Genomic DNA, 11694 nt, shown 5'->3' with positions numbered 1-11694 from the left:
TAGGAACTGTGGTGGAAGGACTCTCAGTGGAGGCTGTGGAGACTGTGGTGGAGGGACTCTCAGTGGAGGCTATGGAGACTGTAGTGGAAGAACTCTCAGTAGAGGCTGTAGAGACTGTGGTGGAAGGACTCTCAGTGGAGGCTGTGGAGACTGTGGTGGAGGGACTCTCAGTGGAGGCTATGGAGACTGTAGTGAAAGAACTCTCAGTAGAGGCTGTAGAGACTGTGGTGGATGGACTCTCAGTAGAGGCTATAGAGACTGTGGTGTAGGGACTCTCAGTGGAGGCTGTGGAGACAGTAGTGGAAGGACTCTCAGTAGAGGCTGTAGAGACTGTGGTGGAGGGATTCTCAGTAGAGGCTGTAGAGACTCTAGTGGATGGACTCCTAGTGGCAATTGTGGAGACCGCAGTCGAAGGACTTTGAGTAGAGGCTGTAGAGACTGTGGTGGAGGGACTCTCAGTGGAGTCTGTGAAGACTGTAGTGGAAGGATTATCAGTAGAGGCTGTAGGAACTGTGGTGGAAGGACTCTCAGTGGAGGCTGTGGAGACTGTGGTGGAGGGACTCTCAGTGGAGGCTATGGAGACTGTAGTGGAAGAACTCTCAGTAGAGGCTGTAGAGACTGTGGTGGAAGGACTCTCAGTGGAGGCTGTGGAGACTGTGGTGGAGGGACTCTCAGTGGAGGCTATGGAGACTGTAGTGAAAGAACTCTCAGTAGAGGCTGTAGAGACTGTGGTGGATGGACTCTCAGTAGAGGCTATAGAGACTGTGGTGTAGGGACTCTCAGTGGAGGCTGTGGAGACAGTAGTGGAAGGACTCTCAGTAGAGGCTGTAGAGACTGTGGTGGAGGGATTCTCAGTAGAGGCTGTAGAGACTCTAGTGGATGGACTCCTAGTGGCAATTGTGGAGACCGCAGTCGAAGGACTTTGAGTAGAGGCTGTAGAGACTGTGGTGGAGGGACTCTCAGTGGAGTCTGTGAAGACTGTAGTGGAAGGATTATCAGTAGAGACTGTGGTGGAGGGATTCTCAGTGGAGGCTGTGGAGACTGCAGTGGAAGAACTCTCAGTAGATGCTGTAGAGACTGTGGTGGAGAGATTCTCAGTGGAGGCTGTGGAGACTGTAGTAGAAGGACTCTCAGTAGATGCTTTAGAGACTGTGGTGGAGGGACTCTCAGTGGAGGCTGTGGAGACTGCAGTGGAAGGACTCTCAGAAGAGGCTGTAGAGACTGTAGTGGAAGAACTCTCAGTGGAGGCTGTGGAGACTGCAGTGGAAGAACTCTCAGTAGAGGCTGTAGAGACTGTGGTGGAGGGACTCTCAGTAGAGGATGTAGAGACTGTGGTGGAGGGACTTTCAGTGGAGACTCTGGAGACTGTAGTGGAAGAACTCTCAGTGGAGGCTATAGAGACTGTAGTGGAAGGATTCTCAGTGGAGGCTCTGGAGACTGTAGTGGAAGGACTCTCAGTAGAGGCTGTAGAGACTCTCGTGGAGGGATTCTCAGTGGAGGCTGTGGAGACTGCAGTGGAAGGGCTCTCAGAAGAGGCCATAGAGACTGTAGTGGAGGGACTCTCAGTGGAGGCTGTGGAGACTGTAGTAGAAGAACTCTCAGTAGAAGTTGTAGAGATTGTGGTGGAGGGATTCTCAGTGAAGGCTGTGGAGACTCTAGTGGATGTTCTCTCAGAAGAGGCCATAGAGACTGTAGTGGAGGGACTCTCAGTGGAGGCTGTGGAGACTGTAGTAGAAGAACTCTCAGTAGAAGCTGTAGAGACTGTGGTGGAGGGATTCTCAGTGAAGGCTGTGGAGACTGCAGTGGAAGTGCTCTCAGAAGAGGCTGTAGAGACAGTGGTGGAGGGACTCTCAGTGAAGGCTGTGGAGACTGTAGTGGAAGAACTCTCAGTAGAGGCTGCAGAGACTGTAGTGGAGGGATTCTCAGTGGAGGCTGTGGAGACTGCAGTGGAAGAACTCTCAGCAGAGGCTGTAGAGACTGTGGTGGAGGGACTCTCAGTGGAGGCTGTGGAGACTTTAGTGGAAGTACTCTCTGAAGAGGCTGTAGAGGCTGTGGTGGAGGGATTCTCAGTGGAGGCTATAGAGACTGTGGTGGGGGGATTCTCAGTGTAGGCTGTGGAGACTGTAGTGGAAGGACTCACAGTAGAGGCTTTAGAGAGAGTGGTGGAGGGATTCTCAGTGTAGGCTGTGGAGACTGTAGTGGAAGAACTCTCAGTAGAGGCTGTAGAGACTGTAGTGGAGGGACTTTCATTGGAGGCTGTGGAGACTGCAGTGGAAGAACTCTCAGTAGAGGCTCTGGAGACTGCAGTGGAAGAACTCTCAGTAGAGGCTGTAGAGACTGTGGTGGAAGGACTCTCAGTGGAGGCTGTGGAGACTGCAGTGGAAGGACTCTCAGAAGAGGCTATAGAGGCTGTGGTGGAGTGATTCTCAGTAGAGGCTGTAGAGACTATGGTGGAGGGATTCTCAGTGGAGGCTGTGGAGACTCCAGTGGAAAGATTCTCAGAAGATGCTGTAGAGGCTGTGGTGGAGGGATTCTCAGTGGAGGCTGTAGAGACTGTAGTGGAGGGACTCTGAGTGGAGGCTGTAGAGACTGTGGTGGAGGGAATCTCAGTAGAGGCTGTAGAGACTGTGGTGGAGGAACTCTTAGTGGAGGCTATGGATACTGTAGTGGAAGAACTCTCAGAAGATGCTGTAGAGACTGTGGTGGAGGGACTCTCAGTAGACGCTGTAGAGACTGTGGTGGAGGGACTCTCAGTTGAGGCTGTGGTGACTGTAGTGGAAGAACTCTCAGTAGAGGCTGTAGAGACTGTTGTGGAAGGACTCTCAGTGGAGGCTGTGAAGACGGTGGAGGGACTGTCAGTGGAGGCTGTGGAGACTGTAGTGGAAGGACTCTCAGTAGAGGCTATAGAGACTGTAGTGGAAGGACTCTCAGTGGAGGCTGTGGAGACTAGACTGGAAGGACTCTCAGTAGAGGCTGTAGAGACTGTGTTGGAGGGACTCTCAGTGGAGGCTGTGGAGACTGCAGTGGAAGGACTCTCAGTAGAGGCTGTAGAGACTGTGGTGGAGGGATTCTCAGTGGAGGCTGTGGAGACTGCAGTGGAAGGAATCTCAGTAGAGGCTGTAGAGACTGTGGTGGAGGGACTCTCAGTGCAGGCTGTGGAGACTGTAGTGGAAGGACTCTCAGTAGAGGCTGCGGAGACTGTGGTGGAGGGACTCTCAGTGGAGGCTGTGGAGACTGTGGTGGAGGGACTCTCAGTAGAGGCTGTAGAGACTGTGGTGGAGGGATTCTCAGTAGAGGCTGTAGAGACTGTGGTGGAGGGACTCCCAGTGGAAATTGTGGAGACTGTAGTGGAAGGACTCTCAGTAGAGGCTGTAGAGACAGTGGTGGAGTGATTTTCAGTGGAGACTGTGGAGACTGTAGTGGAAGGACTCTCAGTAGAGGCTGTAGAGACTGTAGTGGAGGGACTCTCGGTGGAGGCTGTGGAGACTGCAGTGGAAGGACTCTCAGTTGAGGCTGTAGAGACTGTGGTGGAGGGACTCTCAGTGGAGGCTGTGGAGACTGCAGTGGAAGGACTCTCCGTAGAGGCTGTAGGGACTGTGGTGGAAGGACTCTCAGTGGAGGCTGTGGAGACTGTGGTGGAGGTACTCTCAGAGGAGGCTATGGAGACTGTAGTGGAAGAACTCTCAGTAGAGGCTGTGGAGGCTGTAGTGGAAGGATTATCAATAGAGGCTGTAGAGACTGTGGTGGAGGGATTCTCAGTGTAGGCTGTAGAGACAGTAGTAGAAGGACTCTCAGTAGAGGCTGTAGAGACAGTTGTGGAGGGACTCTTAGTGTAGGCTGTAGATGCAGCAGAAGCTGTGCTGGAGTGATCCACTGCAGATGCTGTAGAGACTGTTGTGAAGGGACCCTCAGTGGAGGATATAGAGACTGTGGTAGATGGACTCTCAGTGGAGGCTGTAGGGACTATGGTTGAGGGATTCTCATTGGAGGCAGTAGATGCAGTAGAAGCTGTGCTGGAGGTACCCTCAGTGGAGGCTGTAGAGACTGTGGTAGAAGTACTCTCAGTGATGGCTTTAGAGACTGTGTTAGAGGGACTCTCAGTGGAGGCTGTAGAGATTGTGGTGGAGAGACTCTCAGTGGAAGCAGTAGAGACAGTTGTAGAAGGACTCTCAGTGGAGGCTATAGAGACTCTGGTTGTGGGACTCTCAGATGAGGCAGTAGAGACTGTGGTGGAGGCACCCTCAGTGGAAGTAGTGGCTGTAGTGGAGGGATCTTTAGTGGTGGCTGTAGAGACTTTGGTATAAGGACTCTCAGTAGAGGCGGTAGTGACTGTGTATGTAGAGAGCTTGTTTCTGGAAACTTTGCCGAACCTTGTGGTAGAGGCTCCCTTTGACTGGGAAATTGCTTTGACGCCCTGCATTTTGGCTGTCATGACTTTGTCGGTTCCACCAGTCACAGTATTTGCGCCCGACCCTGGTGCTATGCCATCACTGTCTCTCATGGTGAGAGATGTTGTTTGCAATTCCGTCTCGTTAGTGGGTTGTGCAGATGCCCTGCGTTCTGCAGTGAATCACAAGGGCCCATTAGTAACAGTTCTGAGGCTCAGCGACCCCTAAGCAGAGTTTCCATCCCTGTGGTCACACTCCTGCTTCATTGGCACTGCTGACTGCCATTTTCTATTATTTCGCTGGTCCTTGCCCTCCCTTCCCTTCTCTGATTTAGTCTGAATCCTTGCTACTTTCTGAGCCCTGCTTCCCTCCACCACCAAATGGAATGAAGCAAGCTGTCATTGTCCCACCCCAAGGCTGTTCCAGCCCATCCGTTGAGCCCCCCCCCATCTAAGCCTCACCTCTGTGACTGCCCCTCACTTTGGGTTGGCAGATCTGGTCCTCAAGGTTGTCATGGGGTCCACATCCTGCTCCATCCCAAGAACCTCTGTCTTCTCTGTGGTCTGAAAGCAAGAGGAAGTTAGATGGAGCACGAGGAAGTTTGATGGCTGGAGCCATGCCAACCCCCCAGCCCCTCCCCCCACAAACCTTTGTCTCTGTGCTTCCCAACCCTGCTTTGGCCTCAACTGCCTTGCTCACAGAACTCTCTGGAAAGCAGGCCTCTGGACTTGGGCCCCATGGAGGTGGCACATGAGGACTGGGCGGGCCTCTTTGGGGTGGCTGAGTCTTACCCAGTTGTGCAAGAACCCCTGCCCATGTCACCAGCTGGATTTCAGAGAGACACATATGATGGTATTGTGTGCGCTCTGCCCAGGGAGCTGACTCTGGCCCCTTTTATGTTAAAGCCTTGCTGAGAGTGTCACCTGCATTGGACTGCTTAGAACTTAATGACTGGTTATATATGACTATCTAATAAGTACACCAGAACCGATCTCACAGAATATGATACCACACAATTTTTTGTAAAGATTTTATTTACTTATTTACTAATGAGAAACATAGGAGGAGACAGAAAGAGCCAGACATCACTCTGGTACATTTGCTGCCAGGGATTGAACTCAGGACCTCATGCTTGAGAGTCTGATGCTTTACCCACTGCTCCACCTCCCGGACCACAATACTGCACTATTATATATAATAATATACAGGGTGTTTGATGTAGGCAAAGCATATATCATATGCCACTTTTCTTTTCTTTTCTCTTCTTTCTTTCTTTCTTTCTTTCTTTCTTTCTTTCTTTCTTTCTTTCTTTCTTTCTTTTTTCCACTCCAGAGTTATCACTGGGGCTCAATGCTTGCACTGTGAATACACTGCTCCTGGAGGCATTTTTTCCTTTTTTTTTTTTTTTTTTGTTGTTGTTGTTGGATAGGACATAGAGAAATTAAGAGGAGGGGAAGACAGAGAGGGGGGAGAGAAAGACAGACACCTGCACCTGCAGACCTGCTTCACCACTTGAAGTGACCCTTCCTGCAAGTGTGGAGCTGGAGGCTTGAACCGGGATCCTTATGCCAGTCCTTGCGCTTTGTGCCATGTGTGCTTAACCTGCTGCATTACCACTTGACTGCCCCACATTTTTCTTTCTTTCTTCCTTTCTCTCTCTCTTCCTTCTTCTTCTTCTCCTCCTCCTCCTTCTCCTTCTCCTCCTCCTCCTCCTCCTCCTCCTCCTCCTCCTTCTTCTTCTTCTTCCTTTTCTTCTTCTTCTCCTCCTCCTCCTCCTCCTCCTCCTCCTTCTTCTTCTTTTTTAACTAGAGCCCTGCTCAGCTCTGGCTTATGATGGTGTGGGGAATTGAACCTGGGACTTTGGAACCTTAGACATGAGTTTCTCTGTATCACCACTATGCTATATTACATAATACCATCTCATATTACATAATACTGTATTTAAGAAACACTACAGAGTTTATATGCAGAAGACTATGTGTATGTATGTGTACAAAACTAGGTTTGTAGAATTACTTAAGCTTGTGGGAAGTTTTTTTTTTTTTCTTCTAAGATTGATTTTTTTTTTTTTATTGAGTAGAGAAAGGGGTTCCATGTGATGCGAGGATTGAACTCAGGACTTCAAGTTTAAAAATCCCACACTTGTGCCAACAACAACAGCTATGACAACAATAACAACAAGTACAACAAAATGGAAAAAAATGGCCTCCAGGAGCAGTGGATTCATGGTGCAGGCACCGAGCCCCGGCAATAACCCTGGAGACAAAAAAAAAAAAAAAGCCTGAGAGGGGGTCGGGTGGTAGTGCACTGGGTTAAGCTCTTGCACATGGCACAAAGCACAAGGACTGGTGTTAAGACCCTGGTTTGAGCCCCTGGCTCCCCACCTTCAGAGGAGTCGCTTCACAAGTGTTGAAGCAGGTCTGCAGATGTCTATCTTCTCTCTCCCTCTCTGTCTTCCCCTCCTCTGTCCCATTTCTCTCTGTCCTATCCAACAACCATGACATCTACAACAACAACAATAATAACCACAACAACGCTAAAACAACAAGGGCAACAAAAAGGGGGAAAATTTTAAAAAATTAAAAACAGTTTTTTAAAAAAGCCTAAGAGACACAGCTCTGTTACACACAAGGCCTGGGTTCAAGCCCAGCCCCCACTGCACCGGAGGCAAGTCTGGTGGCTGTGGAAACTCTCCCTCTTTCCCTCTGCCTCTCTATCTCTGTTGAAAAAGTCATCCCAGAGTGGTAAAGCCCTAGTGATGAAAAAAAGAAAAGGATGAGGAGATGGAGGAAGAGGAGGAAAAGAAGGGGAAGAAGAGGATGAGGAGAGGGAGGGGGATAGAGGAAGGAAGAGGAGGAAGAAGGAGAAGAGGGCAGAGGGGAGGGAGAAGCTGGAGCCATGCCAGGTGACAACCTCCCTGAACCACGAAACTGGGAGCTATTTGACAGGTGTTGCCTGAAGCCTCCTATCTGTGGTACTTTGACCCCAGAGCTCAAAAACATCAATGCAGAAGGCCCCTGGCGAGGGACAGGGGTGTTATTGTTGCAGGGAGGGTGTGGGACTCTGCCGGGACATTCCTGGCATGGAGCTGGGCACAGCGGCTGCTCTGATACCCCCCAGACAGCATGCCTGCTTAGCTTCCTGGTTTCCGCCACTGTTACAAGGTTGTGTCTTGAGCTCTCAAAAAAAGGGGGGGCAGGGGGAGCTGGGAAGACATCTCAGCAGGAGAGCACAGGACTTGCCTCCGGAAATCCCAGAGGCCTCAGGTTTGATCCCCTTGGCACCGCCTTAGGCCAGAGCTGCACAGTGCTTCGGCCTCTTTTGTTCTCTTTCACAACAACCAATCTTTTCAAAAAGCTGTCCTGGGACCCAGGCTTCCATCCCAAGGTTCTGGGGTCCCAGGCTCAGTCCCCAGCACCACCGTGAGCCAGAGCTGAGCAGTGCACTGATCTAAAAAAAGATTTTTGATGAACACATATTAAATCACTACGCCTGGACATGGGGCTCAAGCCCCTGACCATCACATGGCAGAGCAGTAAAAACAAAAACAAAAACCCTCTAATAGGGGGAAACGGAGAAGCAGGAGTGCCAGGAACACAGGACTTGTACAGATACAGAGCCCCAGTGATCACCGCGGTGGAAAAAATAAAATAAAATAAAATAAAATAAAATAAAATAAAATAAAAATTATTGAGGGGGTTGGGTGGTAGCACAGAAAGTTGAACACACATAGTACAAAGCCCGAGGACCTCCACAAGGATCCCGGTTCAAGCCCCGGGCTCCCCACCTGCAAGGAGTCACTTCACAAGTGGTGAAGCAGGTCTGCAGGTGTCTGTCTTTCTCTCCCCCTCTCTGTCTTGCCCTCCTCTTTCCATTTCTATCTGTCCTATCCAACAATGACAGCAGCAGCTACAACAACAATGGAAAAAAAAAAGGCCTCCAAGAGCAGTGGATTCACAGTGCAGGCACTGAGCCCCAGAGGTAACCTTGAAGGAAAACAAAAAACAAACAACTATTGAGACCTTCACCTCACGTAAACATGAGGTGATTGGTGTCTTTATAAAAATAATAATAATAAAAAGGACAGGGAGAGAAGCTTAAGGGTTGGGAGATAGCTCAGCAGGCAGAGCACACACCTTACCAAGTATAAGGATGAAGGTTCCAGCCCCCAGCCACCACAGCTGAGCCCTGTGCACGGCAGTGATGTCTCTCTGTCTCTCTCAATCTCTGCCTCTCTTTCTCTCTTTGTCTTGTTTCAAAAAGAAAGAGTTCCTGGGAGGAGTGGAGGTGTGCGGTCATGAAGCCCCTGAGCCAGAAGCCCTCAGAATCAGTGTGTGTGCGTGTGTGTGTGTGTGGGGGGAGGTGCTGTGCACACGGGAGCCCAGGGAGACGCCGGGTGAATACAGAAGCAGAGAGGGTGAGGCCTCTCAGAGCTGAGGGACCTGAGATTCCCTGGGGCCTCTGGCAGCCCAGGGCGAGACAGGGGCAGCCCCCACCCTCCGTTAGAGAGCACTGGGCCACCGGTGGCTGCCAAGGTGGGTCTGGCGGCTGAGATGCTAGCAGGAACACCCAGGAAGGTTCACTGGAGGAGGTGAGGAAGGGTGGGCATGGGAGTGCATGGTAACTTAGACTCTAGGTCAGTGGGCAAGAGCAGGACTGTGAGGACTGTGGTGGACACAAGGTGGGGGTGGGAGCTGAAGACAGGAGGGTGGGGAGTGGGACAGAAGGTCACTCTGGGTGGGGGCCTTGGGCCTTGGCCGCTGGGTGTGGGAGAGGCTGGCCGGGCCGGGCTGGCCCTTGGGAACACAGTGTGTGATTTACACAGCATGAGGAGGGGCTGGATGTGGTGGCTGTGGGTCTCCAGAGAGGGGACCCTCCCAAAGCCAGCCAGCTGGCACCAGGGGGCAGGAGAGGGCACCAACTCCATGTGACGAAGGGGAAACTGAGGCCAGAGATGCACTGAGCCAAGGTATGCAGAGGGGTGGGACGGGGGGGAGACACAGGAGTGCAGGGGAGAGGGGGTCACAGAGACCCTTGTTGTCTAAGGCCTGAGTGTTCAGCAAGGGGTGCCCCTTCTAATGTCCACTAAGCCAGAAGCTCTGGGGCTCCCATGAGAATCTGTGCCCCATGTTGGATCCGGGGTCCAGCTCTGGGAAGCAGCTCTGTTGGGCTCCCTGTCTGTCGCTGCACCCTGGCCTCTCCTCCCTCCAGACAAAGCCTTGACTCCTGCTGGGAGGTGTATGTGGGGGATGCTTGGGCCAAGGAGCCCCCTAGACCATGTGTGGGTATAGCAACCCCTCCTGTACCCCATGGTGTGACTCTGAGCCAGAAGATGGCTTGAACGATACCCACAGAAACCCCCCCAGCCCTGCCTCAAACCCTCCTGGAGTGACAGCTCTGAAGGGTGGGGGTCCCACAGAAGAAGGTCCCCCCCCTCACCCACCCACAGGTCCGGGAACAGCTGAGCTTGCAGGAACCCAGAGAAGGGACCCTTGTCCTGCAGATCAATAGCTGTGCTGGAAATAAGCACCCCCTTCCTGACACTCGCAGAAGCTGGGGCTCCCAGAGCCCCATCCCTCACCTGCTTCTGGGGTGCCTGACAGCCTCGTGACAATCTCGGGGTGCAGGGTGTGGTGGGGGAACCCTGACTGGAAGCCTTCAAGGGCCAGGGATGGGGTGTGGCAGGGGTGTGTGCAGCCCCTGACACTGACTGGGGACCCCTGTCTGGCCCTCCCGCTTTGACAAGTCAGGGGTCTGGGACTGCCTCCCTTCTGGGCTTCAAGTCTCAGCTCCCCTACCCCCACCACCCAGAAGGCAAGGAGAAATCATGGGTTCGAGGCTGTGCTCTGGGAAGAGGGTACTCAGCCCTCTGGGGTGGGAGGTAATGTGGGTGGGCAGGAGGTACTCACCCTGAGCAGTGGCTATTTGGGGGGGCAGGAGCAGCAAGGCCAGCAGACAGAGGGTCAAGGCTGGCAGCCTTGGTGACATGGGGGCTCCCGGCGGTCAGCTGGCTTGGCGAGGGGAGAAGCCAAATGAGAGGCGGGAGGCGGCCTGGCCCAGAAATACCTGAGCCCAGAGCCCTTTGACCCCCGAGCCTCAAGATCTGGGGCCTGGCAGCATCTGAGTCAGTCTGAAAAGCTTCAGCTATGACGGGGCTGGGGTGGGGGTGGGGGCCTTCCAGGTCAAAGGGCGAAGATGGCTCCTCCCAGAAGGCAGCAAGTGCATAGGTATGGGGCGCAGTTCATGGCCACACTCAGGGCCAGTTCTGAAGTCTGCCTGCTGGGGCCCATACCATGCACTGGGGCCTAGGGTGCTCACTCCCTCCCCAGGAGCTGGTCCTCCACAGCTGCTGCAGAGATCTAAGGGAGTGGGTGGGAGTCTGACCCCCAATTCTGGAGACGAGCCCAGGCTCTTGAGGGGAGGCCCAGGCCCTTCAAGAGGTCCTGTCTTTGCTCTTTTGTTGGAGGAGAGAGTCCAGAGGAATCAGTTGGGGTTAACAAGGAGGTTGTGAGGGGTGTTTGGGCTCCCAGATAGAGGGGGACAGTAGGGGGGGACAGATGTGTGTGGGTGAGTGGGTAGATGATTAGGTGGAAGGAAGGAGTGACAGAGAGAGGATGAAAGGGACAGGTGGGTGAATGGATAGGAAGGGGGTAAGTGGACAGACAGATGGCACTTCGCAGGGGGTGTCACAGCAGGGCCTTTCACCTGCTTGGCTGCCCTGCTGCCTCCCAATCCTTCCATGAGCCTCAGTTTCCCTGAGATAGGGGGGCAAATTTCTAGGCAGGAAGTGCCCTTCCTTCTCAGCCTTCTCTGCTGGGTCAGTGTTTTATAAATGTGGAATCAGGGGACGAAGTCAAGGCCTAGTGCATGCATAACAGTGCTAAGGGGCCTCCTTGACCCAATTCTTGGCGTCTCAATTCTGGGATAGGTGGGAAGGAGAGACAGAGAGCAAAAGAGAGTCTCCACAGCCTTGCTTCACCATCCATGGAACTCCCTGGGTGCTGTCCATGGTGCAGAGAGAGGAGAGAACCCCCACTTGGGTCACTGGTCTACTGGGTGGGTAGGTGGGTGGATGGATGGATGGATATAAGGTTAGAAAGAGAGATGGATGGAGAGATGAATGAAAGATGGAAGGAATGATGGACAAATGGATAGATGGATAGGGAATGAAGGGATAGATGGAGATGACAGAGGTGACAGGTGGGCTCCCAGTGTCACTCACCAACTGGGAGCAGGACAGGCCTCAGACCCCAGTGCACATTTCTCTGTGACATCAGGGCTGTGCTGGGGTCCTGCTCTCTCTATC

The sequence above is a fragment of the Erinaceus europaeus genome, chromosome 15 (genome assembly GCF_950295315.1).
Source record: "Erinaceus europaeus chromosome 15, mEriEur2.1, whole genome shotgun sequence".
Lineage (NCBI taxonomy): Eukaryota > Metazoa > Chordata > Mammalia > Eulipotyphla > Erinaceidae > Erinaceus > Erinaceus europaeus.
This window is presented reverse-complemented; position numbering follows the sequence as displayed.